Here is a 15,894-nt window from a genome sequence, read left to right as displayed (position 1 = left end):
TAAGTAAAGGGTCGTGTTAGACCGAGAGTTCTTGGCTCTCTTTTTCCTTCATGGCAAAACCTTTATATATATATATATATATATATATATATATATATATATATATATATATATATATATATATACATATATATATATATATATATATATATATATATATATATATATATATATATATATATATATATATATATATATATATATATATATATATATAGTGCTGCCACACGTTACTTTTTATACTCACGAATATTCAGTCTTACTTGTCACTTAATATCAAATTTGCTATGCCCAGCTATGTTGCCGACAACCTTGCATTACCAACGTGTCACCCGACCCCAATCCCAGAGTCCACCACCTTGAACAGTTCAGTTATTTATAGCAGTTAATTTTTGTAAATGATTAAATAACTTAAGTTATTATGCAGTTCAGTAATGTCTGATCAGCAGCTTACCTTGGCACAGCTCCTTGTGGAGAAATCTAAGACACTAATAAGTCGATACTCTTCAATGGGCCTTTTGCCTACTCCAGTTCTTGAGCGTTTATCTAACAGGGGTTGATCGTGACGGCGCGCAAGCTCTTCGATTACCGCGAGGCTCTTTCCTATTGGTGAATAGACCGAATGCATTACCGGACAAGGTTTACTAATGGATCTGTGAAAGGGTCTCCAAACCACCATTGTAAATGCAACCAGAATTTTTGATGTTAATGCCAAATGTTTCAATCCGTTCTGTCGTCTACATAAATACACTCGATTAAGATGGTAGCTTCTGCTGGAACAAAGAAAGGCTAAATATACACTTCGTAACGTTTTAAGGGTTACAATATATTTTGCATAATATTTTTTTAATAGGTTTTGCAAATGCCTTACACTTTTAAGTGTATACATAAGAATACGACACATGTGTTTCAAGCATGTATGCACACACAAGTATAAACATACATATAAATATAGTGAGTAAACAAGCCTCAATGCGACCTCCAGCTTACTCGGAACACGTGTAAGCTGTCCCCCCCTGATGCATAAGTTGCAAATATTATATTCCTAACTTAACGTGAAACGGTCTCCGTAATTAATCTAACAACAAGGATCAAATAAAAAGGACATAACTTAAACGCGTTCTTATATTCTCAGTTATAAGAGGAAACGCAAAATGATTGAACATAAATGTATTCCATAAATTAAGTACATCAAATAAATTTAAGCGTGCTAAAAATCTGTTGAAAATTAGACCATTATTTCATCTACGACAGTAAAAAAATATGCTATATTTTATTAGAACTAATGTTTCTTTACTGTTTAACATGCATATTATTTTTTTTTTTTTACATTTCCATTCTAATAGATCAATCATTAATATCCTATACCTTTAACTTTAACGCATAATTCCTTTTTCAGACCTGTTTAGGCTCTAACGTGGACCTATCCCGAGTAAGCGAAAGTTAGGCAGCCATAAAACTAATTATTTTTCTAGGCCCCTGTGCTATAAATGAAAACAATTACCTGTCTGACAAAACAAACAAACAAACAAACTACTATATAAAATGGATAATGGAAATATGTTCAATATACACATATCGTGTACCCATATCGTACATAAATACATTACTATGTCTTATTGCAATGGCTGGCATAAACAGTAACGTAGACAATATATAGTTTTGAATGGTGCAATAATGCATACCTGCCTTACCTTATTTTCGACTAATGAATGCAGATAATTTTGGTTATTTGGCGTCCTTCAACAAACTGTGATTTATTACAGACACCAAAATGAGTGTCTTCGCTTGAAAATTTAATTTATGCTGTCTGATCACGAACATATTTCGATAAGGAAGTTCTCAACAAAGAATCATAATGATTTTACATTTCATGCGAAAAGCTTTTATCGATACCATTAATTTAGAAATAATTCGAAATTACCGTAAAGTGAACGAATGAATTAGGCTTCTACTATATCATTTGTTAAGTGAGCATGACAATAAGACGAAATTGCGCTGTATGGCATAAATAAATATGGAAAACTGCAATTCTTTGAGCTTTTCATTACTTGCTTTCAGCGTGCTGACGTAAAAAGCAGGAAAGCATAGTGTTACGTATATAGCAGCCTTGAGAGAGGCTAGATACGTAAACGGAAGTAATTTAGGGATTTCAAGAGGTAATTGCTTTAACTTACCGTAAGCTGAAAGTTATTATTAAGTTCTTTAGAGGGAAGGTCGCCAGAAAACTCAGCTCGTTACTTAACAACTATTTATTACTAAAAGGCCCGTGCTGGGCTGGAGAAAAGGTAAATGATGGCTCCGTTGAGCCGTTATAGCTGGTTTTCATACACTTGGGTAATGCACACTTGCGGCAGAGAGACGGCACGTGACTCATGGAATCTGTAAAGAATCCCAGAATTAAACGAGATAAAAGGAAAAAATGACTTCTTGCTTTGATTAAGGCTGATTAATTCTCTAACATTGGGGAAGGTAAACTCGAATGGTTCACTGAGGTATGCACGAAAGCTTGGTCTTTAACAAGTCACAAAGGGGAGCACGTGGCCCGATGAGGACAAAGGGCTTTTGATGTAGAAGGGGTAAAAATGAGAATTGAAAATGAATTTAGCAAGAGTCGTATGGTAGTAAAAGGTGCTGGGTTGAAGTTTACACTTTCAGACGTACCATTTATGCAATATTGCAGTGTATCCGTTGTAGAAGAATGCGGCCTGACCTCTGTTCAGGTCTGGGGTTCGTGTCCACCAGTACGTCGTGGGTAGGCCTAATTTTGGGAGGCTGGCAATTTGACCTCTGTTCGAGATCACGTCTCGCAGCCGACTGAGATCGATACTGGTTGTTTTCGAATCACGGGGCTTCCAAAAACCGCCTCGAGCATTGCCTGAAAGGTGGTAAACACAACGCCAGCAAATTGGGAAGGAAAATAGGTCTTATTGTAGAAGTCCCTAAAATCCATCTCGAAGCCTAGCTACTCTTGTGACTTGCCTCTCTTACCCTAAGCTTCCGTCAGACCGGAAATATCATTCCTACGACATACCCACTCTCCCAACAACAGTCGCTTCAGGAGAAGGCATGGCTGCTACTTTTATAATTAAATATAACTAAAACTCTGCTTGGGAAGGCGAGGCGTTCTATAGACGTAGCAGCTCCCCTGTTAAGAAGGCATTCACTCCCTTTCGGGCGTGAAGGTCTTGGCTTAAATAAGTTGATCGCCTCGAACTACCCAGTTCTCCTACTCTAACTTTGAAGTTTTTTGAGCAGCGATACGGCTGACTACAATGGCCTACCTAACTTATAGGCAAAGATGCTAAGTGTACTAACTTAATGGAGTAATGTAGTCCTAGCCTAAGTAATAACTACAGGTTGTCTTGTGACGACAGTCTACTCTACCCTAGATAAGGTTACTGAAAATTCTACTTGCTACTAACCTAATGCCCTGGTACTAAATCATTAGCCTAACCTACTCAATACATTTAATGGAGACGCAATCATTCCAGAGTGTGGTACGCACAAGCCCAGTCAAAAAAAGGTTTTTATTCAGCGACGGAATTGTTAGAATACATAATGAGAGGTAATGATGCGTGGGGATGATGAGTTGTTAGTTGACCAGGAGGGAAATGCAATGAGGTAATTATATTTAAATGAGGGTTAGTATTACAATGGCTAGGGGTTAGAGGGTTAGTGCTACTGGCAGGGATCGGGCTGGCTACCTTCTCTGGGTAGGTGCCAGGATCACTCTGCAATTGAATGCGACACTGGTACCTCGGGCACAGGTGTCAAGGAGAGCATGTGGCTCTTTTGTTAGTATGTTAATGACGTCCCTTCTTCTTCTTATTCCTCCAGGACCTGGCTATACCAGTCCTTGGAGTAGACGGAGGCACCGACTCTGGGGAAAGGCCAGAAACGCCGGCAGGAGCAGAGGCAGTGGTAGCCTGAGGGATTGCAGGAGAACACCCTACTTCGGTATCTGCAGCAACCGTCGTAGGGGTGGAACCTACTGCAGGGGAGGCCCTCACTCACTCCGGCTGCTGCGACAGCCGTCGTAAGGGGAAAACTCCAGGCTGACTCCTGGTCGGGCAGTTCCTGGTTTTCCAGAGGAGGTATGAAGGTTAGGTCTGCCGGCACTAGCTCGGGGGCCAGGCGCAGAAGTCAAGTTCGGTGGTGGCTCTACGCCCAGGCTGGACGGAGCTTGGCACTGCTCAGTGCTGCAAAGCTGGCAATGGCAAGAGAGTTGAGGGTCAAACTGGACCTGTGGCGGGTACCGGAGGTGCAATACCTCTCAGCGTGCCCTTGGTTATGGGAGACAGAGGGTCCTGTCTCTTTTGAATTAAGGCTAAGCCTTGTGGGACATGGACAGTGTCCGCTGCACATAACTTGCTAGGGCACCTAGGCCAATTTGTGGAGTGCCCTATTACGTTACAGGTCTTGCAACGGAACTGTGAATGGTCAATCTCCCTCCTTGGTAACGGGGGAGACTGTTGGTGGATGTACTTCCTAGAAGAAGTAGAATTTCGGTGACTCCTTGCTTTGGAGTGAATTGACATGGGGTTAGGACCCCTAGGCTTTTTGAATTGCGAGGGAGACTTCATGTCTTGCCCTAGGAGGAGGTCATAACCTCCTGGGATGTAGCTTGCAACTGCAAGGGTACAAACCTTGGAGAAATGAGGTCGGGTGACTCTCAATTGCACGGTTGGCAGGATCAGCTTGATATGGTTGATACCTTCGATGGTGATTAGTTGTCGTCTATCGACGGTAGCCCCTCGGGATTGTCTTCCCGTATCAGGGAGATTTGAGCGCCAGAGTCGTCGTAGGCTCTGACGTGGCTTGGCTGATAATGACTTTGGAGGGGTGCAACAGTTATAGGGCCCTTAGCTGGGGGTCCTAGTGAAGAAGGATTGGTTGTACGCCATTGCGATGGCAGGAATATTGCAATTAGCGCACCCTCCGTAATTTGCAGACATGTGACCCTTGCGGCCACAGTCTCGGCAGAACGTGTTCCAGAACCTCTTCCGTGGCACTGGATGATAAGACCGAGATGCCCCCACAGGTTGCGAATCTGTGGAGTCACCAAGGCTGGCAGTGTGCTCGGGCACAGGTGAAGAGTCCTCTCTGGCAGTGATTTGACGTGGGGAGGTTAAGGAAACCTCTGTTGAATCACCCTCGGAAACAAGTCTGGGGTTAACTGGTGGGCTTACCTCTTCCAAAAGGGAGGAGGTAGGCGGTAAAAGGGTAAGAGGCTGAGATGGTGCGGAAGAAATTTCTATCTCGGGCACTGGATCAGGACCAGGCTCGCAAATCGAAAGGATGTAGGCTGACCAGAGGGACGGCGGGACTAAGAGAGACAGTGGGTGTATGGCTGGAAGCTGGCAGAGTGGCTTGAGCTAGGATACTCTCCTTACGGGCCTTCTCCCGCTTGATGTCGAGTTCCTTCTCCTTGAGAGCGAGCTCATGCTTTCGCTCCCCTCCCTTCCCTTGCCTTCCTTTCTGCTTCTCTTTCTTTTCTCTCTGCTTCTCCGTCTTTTCTCTGGTTTTCCCTTTCTTCCTTTTCTTGCAGGCGCGCGGCAGCCTGCTGCGCCCTTATCCACTGGTCTAGTGCTGGTCCAGTGTAACCAGCCTCCTTGCCCAGAGTTATGAGGACTCGGAGCCTCTCGAGGCTCTACGGCAAAGAAGTCGCGGGAAGCAGGGGAAGACATTTCCCTTAGGCTGCAGTATGAGGCTCTGATGAAAATAATGGCCAGGAAGGGTATGGAATGGAATAGGAGTGCCTACTGTGGAAAGTGGCACTCACTTGGAAAGGTGTTCTGCGACGTGGTAGAGAAAAAGTCTGAGAAGACTGGGTGCTCTGTGGCACTTGGGAAGTGTCCCGTAAGTTGGTGGCACTTCTGGATTGGCACCTTCTAAAGAGGTGAAAAAATCAAATGGAGTGTACGGCGTACGTCACACTTAAGGGCGTTCCTAAGTTGGGAGACGCTGGAATGGGCTACCTGTAGGTTCAATACAGGTGCACGGCACTTATGAGGAGGCGTTCCTTGGTTCAGGTGATCCAAAGTGGTGGATACTTTAATGAATTGGACGTTCCGTAAGGACGGACACGCAGGTTTGACAGCACTTAGGGCTGGTATTGCGGCGCTTCGGGAGGCGTTCCCTTTGATGAGTGTTCCGAAGGATCACTGACCTGTACACGGACACACTAGTTATTTGGGGCGTTCCGTAAGGACGGACACGCAGGTTACTTGGGCGTTCCGTAAGGACGGACACGCAGGTTTGTCAGCACTTAGGGCTGGTATTGCGGCGCTTCGGGAGGCGTTCCCTTTGTTGAGTGTCCGAAGGATCACTGACCCTTGTACATGGACACACTAGTTACTTGGGGCGTTCCGTAAGGACGGACACGCAGGTTTAATGGCTATCTGTACGGCCTGTACAGGTGCAATGGCACTTATGGAGGCTGGAGCACTGGTATCGTGCTGGTGTGTCCCGGACACTACATGCAGTATACTTAAAATATCTGAAGTGAAATGGCACTGTCATGGCAGAGGGTAATAGTGGAGGAGAGAAAGTAAAAGGTGGGAGTACTTCAGCAGCCAGTCGATGGACAGTGTCAAGAATTAGTGGCACTGTAAAATGGTAAGACCTGACGTGCACTGGTGGTGGCCAGTCCTAAACTGGTAACGACTTCCCTGTCTGGAGTAATGAATTTGCGTGGCACACTGTGCGAATTGTGCTTGCGGTATACGTGAGTCTTTTGTGATAAAAAATGAACAAGACCACTCGGGCAACGACAGGTAATGATAATTGAAAATGCTCATGCCTTCGCTGAAGTACTCGGTAAATGAAATAAATAAATGTTTGCAAACTGCAATGGACACATGCGCGTACGTATCACGCTGTGTAAATGAAAGACACAAGAGACTAAAATAAGGTTAATTCGGCATGCTATAATTAATGGTAAGATGTAGTACTCTTGGCTTCGTGAATACTGGGTTCTGGTTTTCTCGCTCTCTCTCTCTCTCTCTCTCTCTCGTCGGAGAGGGTGAAAAATGATATATTGAATGAACTCCCTTATAATTTGAATTGAACTAATGTTCGTTTAATATGACGCAACTTGCGTTAAATATCTACTTACGTTAACGTTTTTTGTGAAAGAATTGCTTTTGATAAAGTTTTATGAAAAATGATAACGCGCTCGTGGTGAACGATTTTTACGTTAATGTTAGCGGCTTGCGCTTATGAAATGATTTGCGTTTCAATATGAATTTTACAAAGACGCGTTTTTACGTTTAACAATTCTTGTGATTTACTCTACTTGAGATTACGTTAACTTTATGTAAGATTACAGGTCCCTGTGAATCAGTGAAATGACGGTAAGGATTTAAACGATGTTAGCAAACAATTGTGAATGAGGCTACGTTAAATGTGAAGTAAAATGAAATTTTCGCTCAGCGCGCGAGTGAGCGATGCGAGGTGAAACACACGTGAAGGAGCTGGGTAGCGCTGCTAGCGCGCAGCATGTCGTTCAAAACAGCTGTATTCTCTGTAAATGCGAAGGCAATTTACAACACAAAATTCTACTTTCTTATTCAAGGCGAATTACGTTAATTTCTCTGGCAGACGGGATAGATACTAGTACAGACATTGATATTATTTACGTTAAAACTTCGTGACTTACGTTACTTTGCTTAAATTGTTTAGATAATGTTGAAAGAGGAAACAAACATGGCTGCCGCTGTGAATGAGATGAAGGCTGGTTGAGACCGCGCAGGCGCGAGAGAGCGCGAAGCTGAATTAGCTGAGAGGTAAGCGGTTACCAACACTTGGAATGAAACTAAGTTAAAAATGAATACCCTAACATATCACAGACAAAAGAATTGACACTTCTTTTGCCGTAACTATTAGTAAAAACACTCCTAAAACTAGCTAGGCTTTCAAACACAGCAATAAACCCTGGCAAAGCACTTCCTAGTTTTTGATCTGGTTCTTTCTGGCATCTATTCTACACACTGTGCCCTGTCTCGTCCGACGAGGACAGCACAAAGTAACAGAGAATTCGCGGGGCAAATTGTTTGCTTGCCGCTAAAATAAAGCTCTGGCGCGTTCGCCGTTACAATAATAATTTTAAAAGATTTTTCTACCTACGCTCTTTTAAACACTTCATCAGGAAAATACTTAAACATACTTAAGCTAACATTTGTTTATAGAAAATAAATCATATTAATGAATGGAATACCTTACCATGAGTCAGTGTGTCTTCTTTCCCTGCAAGTGTGCTTGATTTACGCTTTGTAAAAATAATTTACAGTTTCGTTTTCAACGGATAACGCAATTTACAAGCTTTTTTTTAGCAAGCTAGGTTCAATCCTGGCAAGGTCGCCAATGTTACGTATATAGCAGCCTTGAGAGAGGCTAGATATGTAAACGGAAGTAATTTAGGGATTTCAAGAGGGAATTGCTTTAACTTACCGTAAGCTGAAAGTTATTATTAAGTTCTTTAGAGGAAGGTCGCCAGAAACTCAGCTCGTTACTTAACAACTATTTATTTACTAAAAGGCCCGTGCTGGGCTGGAGAAAAGGTAAATGATGGCTCCGTTGAGGCCGTTATAGCTGGTTTTCATACACTTGGGTAATGCACACTTGCGGCAGAGAGACGGCACGTGACTCATGGAATCTGGAAAAGAATCCCAGATTAAACGAGATAAAAGGAAAATGACTTCTTGCTTTGATTAAGGCTGATTAATTCTCTAACATTGGGGAAGGTAACTCGAATGGTTCACTGAGGTATGCACGAAAGCTTGGTCTTTAACAAGTCACAAAGGGGAGCACGTGGCCCCCCGATGAGGACAAAAGGGCTTTTTTTTGATGTAGAAGGGGTAAAAATGAGAATTGAAAATGAATTTAGCAAGAGTCGTATGGTAGTAAAAGTGCTGGGTGAAGTTTACACTTTCAGACGTACCTTTATGCAATATTCAGTGTATCCTTGTAGAAGAATGCGGCCTGACCTCTGTTCAGGTCTGGGGTTCGTGTCCACCAGTACGTCGTGGGTAGGCCTAATTTTTTGGGAGGCTGGCAATTTGACCTCTGTTCGAGATCACGTCTCGCAGCCGACTGAGGTCGATACTGGTTGTTTTCGAATCACGGGGCTTCCAAAAACCGCCTCGAGCATTGCCTGAAAGGTGGTAAACACAACGCCAGCAAATTGGGAAGAAAATAGGTCTTATTGTAGAAGTCCCTAAAATCCATCTCGAAGCCTAGCTACTCTTGTGACTTGCCTCTCTTACCCTAAGCTTCCGTCAGACCGGAAATATCATTCCTACGACATACCCACTCTCCCAACAACCGTCGCTTCAAGGAGAGGCATGGCTGCTACTTTTATAATTAAAATATAACTAAAACTCTGCTGGGAGGCGAGGCGTTCTATAGATGTAGCAATAGGCCAACAAAAGCAACGTGAATTTGTTCAGTTTAAGTTATTGAAAGAAACATAACCATGTGGTTTTTTAAAAGGAAAATATGAACCAGCAGAAAAACAAAAATTGCAGTAAGAAAAATACCATAAGCCAACCATGGAAATGTTGAGCGTATGGGCTGCTCTTTTGGAAGCAGCTTTTACAACCAATCGTGAACGCCTTCAGTGACTAACGAATCACAAGGTACAATGTAAAACATTATTATGAACTTAAATGTTACCCAGATGGGTACTAGTTATAGTGCTGATAGCCTTTCCAGGAAGTGATTTTTAGTGCATTTAGTTTATTCATGCTTCAGGGCAATCTTGCAAAAGTCGTAGTATAGATTATTGAGACCTTGGACGGAAGCCAGTGTAGAGCTGGTAAAACTTAATGGGGATCAAATATTCAAAGGGACTGGGTTAACTTTCAAGGTAATGCGGTTATGAGAATCAATATGTCTTAAAAGTAGTTGTGCAATATCTTAAACTACAATTCTACAATTTAGATATTAAAGCAAAATAAATAACCGTGAAAAAAAAAGATATAGTTCATACAAGAAACAAGGAAAGCAAGTTGATATAGAGCCAGGGGAGTCACTTAGGAAATAGAGAAATAACCAAAGAGAATTACTTGCTAATTAACAAGTTTAAGAAAGAAAGACACTAGCACGTCCCCTTACACTTTTACATAATCTTTTTAGAATCAATGTCTTTCTTTCTCGGGTTCCCACCTTTTTACCGTGTAGCCTATCGTCTATCTTGTCACACTCCCACCATGCATAGTTGCCTGCTGTGAAGCTTTGGCCTCCCCAGATTTCTCTAGGGAGTTCAATACTTCCATTTTATTTTACAACCGTGAATGGAATAAAAGTTATTCGTTCTTGTGTTTTTATATTCAGATCATAATTTTTTTCTATTTCATGCGGATTCATTTACAGTTAGTTTTGAAGCTTGCATAATAATGTGAATAATTCTGAGTATACAAAATTATAGAACATGATTGCTTTGATGTACTGAATTTAAATCCTTTCAGTTTCATTTTGATTTTAATTCAGATAGCTGTGCCTCACCATTCGTTGATTATTAACAGTTTTCACTGTCTCGCGGCTAAACATTATATAGAAGGAAACACGTGAAAAGTAAATGCATAAAAAGTATACATAAATATTTACGGTATATATAATTAAAAGTACAGTAAGAGAACTTGAAGATATTCCAAATTAAAACAGATAAATAAAGGGACTCTTCATTTAATAATAGAAAATCTTCTTGAACAATTACTCATGAATTATAAAATAGTATATTGCCCAATAACTCTCCGGAAAGAAATGTCCTTCGTGGATGAATCTTGTGAAAAATGTTTTCATCGAAAAGTCGAAATTTGGGAATAACCAAAAATCGAATCAGCAGGCGGACGTTTTTGCTATGTAATGGATGTTTTGTGAGATAGTCCATATGCAGTGAGAGTCAATTCTAGTGCTGTCAAACGAATACTATAACCTCATGGTCACTTATAAATTTCCGTTCATCGTTACATAATTTTTGTAATAATTTGATCATTTTACGGTTACGAAGCCAGTTTTTGCCTAAGTTGAGCATTTATAACAGTCTTACTGCAACCTGAATTCCGACTGGCTGAAGGAACCCAGAAACCTCGGCATATCACCTTTTGCTGGAATTTTATTTTGTAAGGAAAGTCCTGTAATTTGGCAGTTCTTCTAACGGTTAGTGTTTTCTTTTTTAAGGACATGCTAGTGTTTATTCTTATCGCCTTACAGAACTTAAGAAGGTGATAGAACCTGGGGTTTTGATCGCCTGTTATTTGATTGGACTTTAGAAGTTAGGAGAGGTATGTCATTTTACTTTCTGTTGTCTGGCAGAACTACAAAAGACGGAAGATTATGTTTTCTTTTTAATTCCTTGTTGCATCTTAGATCTTGAGAAATTTTGAGGATTTTTTATTTTGTTGAGTGAGATGAAACTCTAAAAGTCATGGAATTCTTATATTTATTTTCCATTGACTAAGAAACCTTATAAAGTAGGAGAGGCTTTTTCCTATTGCCCTGTTATTATTTGAACTTCATATATACCATTCTGGTGTTTTGTTTCAATGAAGTCTTTACCGTATACAGGCCAAAAGCTTTGTTCACAATGAAAGAAAATTAAAAGTGGTATATCTTTCCTTCAAAGGACATTAAGAATCCATGCGCTTGGCATTTCTCGTATGTGCACAGGAAAGAAAAAACTGGCAGAACAACGATTAGATTATGGCAATAATTCCGTATGGGCCATAAAGCTGATTTACGTCCAACGTTTAATATTTCTGGAAGTCGTTGCGATCGTTTCTCCAATTCCAGAATGGATTTCTACGGAAACAAAGAACTTTATTCATAAAAATCATTTTCAGGAAGACATGAGAAACTCTTTATGCTTTTGCTCTGATGGTGATTTGAATCATTGACTTTTTTTTTTAATATATGGAAATAAACTCGATGATAATAAGAATGTAATGGAGCTATGTGTTTTCATTTTCTGTCTGGTGGATTTGGGAAATTACTCAAGTAGAGCTCATAGTCTTTTTTTTTCATTATCCAGAAATGAGATTGTGATATATTTATTTTCTTTAGATTTGTAACTTCCATTATGTGACGATAATGTAGACGCCACTTTTTTTTTCATTTATCCAGAATGAGATTGTGATATATTTATTTTCTTTAGATTTGTAACTTCCATTATGTGACCATAATGTAGACGCCACTTTTTTTTTTCATTTTTTATTTTTTTTTGCTCACTTTAACCTTACGAAAATCAGAGCAAAGTGCGGTCCCTTTCTTTAATATTATTTAGTATATCCCACTGCGAATTATACTAATTTGCTCTATTTTGCTTGAATTATTGTTACCTTGGGAATGCGTGGTTGAGGGTCATGGCCTCCGCCGTCATAAATATAGCACTCAAAGTAATTTTGATTGCGAAAGGAAAGTCTTATAAAATCGAAGGCAAAATTGAAAAGATGAACTATTTTTTTTTGTCGTGTATATTAAACAACAGTTAAACATAATTTAAGAACGAAGGCAGCCATATTTTAGACCCCAGTGCGCTTAAGTTTGTCATCTGTTTTTCATAATCGTTGGCGGATTCTTGTTGGTTTTATGTACTTAATAAAATCAAAGAGTGCTTAAGATATATTTTGATGGGACAATATTTATTTTATAATTATATTTCAAATCTCATCGTAATAAGCGCCTCCTCTGACTGAGCTTGAGTTATAATCAAAAGTTTAAATGGTAAGGAAAAATTATCACTATAGATTTGGAAAACTACTATTCTCAATATTATTACTGCCATTACCATTATTATGAATGCTATTTTTTTTATACTTCTTCAGCAACTGTGTGGATATTGTTGATTTATCATTTTTTTTAATCATGTTATCTTCTGTATCTAGATTATGTATGTTATTACCTCTACTCTGTATAATTCACGTATATGGCCTTCAGCTGAAATGAAATTCATTATTATTATTATTATTATTATTATTATTTTATTATTATTTATTATTATTAGTTATTATTATTATTATTTAATGCACTGCTAGAAATACGATTCTCATTCTTGGCAGTCCTGGTCTCCTCATGTTGGACATAATGTTGGGGTGTCGTGCATAAACATTTTGCTCTATGGCGGGCGCGCCTCGTCAAATTCCAGGAGCAAATAGGGGGGTTATTTGCGTTTTTGGGGCACTATCAGCAAAATATACGGAAACCTTCGAGTGGTATATTTTCCTATTGCTTTCACAAGTCTGACTTGGAATTTTTCACTGTGAAAGAAATCACTTTCATTCCTTGCAAAATTTTTCTATTTTAGAATTTTTCTTTCATTTTCCCAGTCTGTCTGGATTAAAATTTATGACTGGTTTTTCACTCCAAAAGTTTTGTTTGACGAGATGGGAGCAGAATGATGGAAAGATGCATTATTGACTATCATATCCAGACACATTTTTTTTCGTCTAGGTAATACTATTTGTATGATGCATAAAGTGTTCTCTTAATGGCACCTATACATAAGCATCAAATTGTACAACTAGGCTCAAACCAGTTCACTCATGAAACAAAGACGTTTCGGCAAAAATATATCCCATAATTTGTATCTCGTGCTGAATGGAATTTTGACCTAAAGCCGAGCTTGTCCTCCCCCCCCCCCCCCCACCCCCCCCCCCCAAAAAAAAGCGATACCCCCATCCAAAAAAAAAAATGCCCCATTAAAATAATTGCAATTTATCCTCTTAAACGTGTGCCAAAAAATTCACAATTATGTTAATCGTCTAGGAGAGGATTTTGTGTCCAAATCAAACGATAGATTGAATTCTGTGCAGGAAGCGGGGTGTCCCCCAAAATTGGTTGACGGAAATTTGCAACCGAGTTATATTTTGGTATTTTTTTTAAAGCGAATCATTTCCCGGCTGCGGAACTTTTGTTGGAAGACACAGAAACCAATCAGTCAGTCAGTATCCGGCCGCAACTTCTCTTTTGTATTTCAAGTGAAAGTGACTTGCACGAGATTGCGTTTTCGCTCTTCTATCGGAGTGTGTGTCCCATACAAGGCCTCTGCAACTTTGCGATTAATTGTCGTGCTTGTTGGTCCTCGTCCTAACAAACGAACGTTCTGTTGTGCTCTTTTTTTTTCTCCCCGAAGAGAGTTCAAGTCTTGAGTTGCTCTTTTTTTTTTTCCCCGATACAGTTCAGGTTTTGAGTTGCTCATTTTTTTTTCTCTCCCGAAGACGAGTTCAGGTTTTTGAGTTTGCTCTTTTTTTTTTATTTTTTTCCCCTAAGAGAGTTTAGGTTTGAGTTGCTCTTTTTTCTCTCCCAAAGAGAGTTCAAGTCTTGAGTTGCCCTTTTTTTCTCCCCGAAGAGAGTTCAGGTTTTGAGATGACCCAACTTCTTCTTAAAACTTGATTTCATTCTTATGTTTGGTTTTCGTCACTGCAGTTTCTCTCTCTCTCTCTCTCTCTCTCTCATCACGGTGGACTCATTGTTCATGTATCATTATAAGTTAACAAGGTTATGTTTTGTTTGCTACTCTGCGGTATTACACTTCATTACGAGTTATATCATCTACTTAGTTCTTTATACTTTCACCAGTATTTTCGAAAGAGAGAAGGACAATATTCTGAGCTTAAAGAGTATTGTATAGGTATATACTAGGTTATATCCGATGTCCTAATGGCATAGACAATGTCCAGTCGCAGTGCACCTTAACATCGCTCTCATCATCTTGTAAAATGTGTCAGTTCTTCACATAATTGATATAACGAAATGCATCAAAATCGATTACTGGATTTCTCCATCTAAGAGCAAATCGTGCTTGAAGCTTTGTTTTTTTTGTTTTTTTATTATTTTTTATTTACAAGTTGTATAGTTTTATAGATGATAAACGAAAGGTGTTCAAGTGTTTATGGAGCATGGATGGAGTAAATGAATGTACTTTTAATTTAAGTGTTTGAAAGTTTACTTTATTTCATGTAATATAAGATTGTTTATAGCCAGAACTCCAGACGAACGGATGACGTATGCAGAGAAATCATCGATCAGTCATGTACTACATTGGAAAAACTCCGGCTCTAGATTTACATAGAAATAAATTACAGATTCATATAAACATATTAAGCTCTTTCCCCTCCACCCCAACCCCCACCTCCGATCAGCTTTTCTATTTATGTCGGGCATGCAAATAAGAATGAAGATTTATGCAACGCTAGAAATTCAAATGTTACATCTCGTCCGTCCGGGTCGCCTCGCGTTCAACATAATGTTATGGTATCATCCATAAACATTTTTGCCCCGATGACGGGTTCAGGCCAACACATTCCAGGGGCAAATAGGTGGGTTATTTGCGTTTCTTGGGCTTTATCAGCAAAATATATGGATCCTCGGAGGGGTTTTCGTTTCCTCTCGCCTTCTCTCTCGATCGGTGCTGGAAATGTGTTTGATGCAGTTCCTCTTCTTTTTGTTTTTTTATTTCGATTCTCACATTTTCGACAGCCGTTTCACAGCAACGTCATTCTTGATCCGTTCACACCACTTTCATTTTCAAGGCGGGAGCGGAATGCCAAGGTACTTCATAAACAACTTATTCCCATTTCAACCTAGAATGGCAAGTTTCACGCTCCGAGATAATGGAAATCGAGCTATAAACATTCATGTGATGATACTTGCAGATGAGACATCCCGTCACCAAACCCTGATCCTCATACATTTTTCATCAGGAAATGAAAGGATTTTTTTGGGGGGGAAAAAAAACAAAAAACTGTACCTGAAACATTTTGTCCCCATATTTCTGGATATTTTGACTCGAAAACAATGCAGTTGTAAATCCTCCATCTGTGAAGAGGTTTAATACGCGTTGAAAAAAATGCTATCATGATTATTCGATGGGATGGAGTATACGTCATTAAT

The sequence above is a fragment of the Macrobrachium nipponense genome, chromosome 32 (assembly GCF_015104395.2).
Source record: "Macrobrachium nipponense isolate FS-2020 chromosome 32, ASM1510439v2, whole genome shotgun sequence".
Taxonomy (NCBI): domain Eukaryota; kingdom Metazoa; phylum Arthropoda; class Malacostraca; order Decapoda; family Palaemonidae; genus Macrobrachium; species Macrobrachium nipponense.
Note: the sequence above shows the minus strand (reverse complement) of the source record.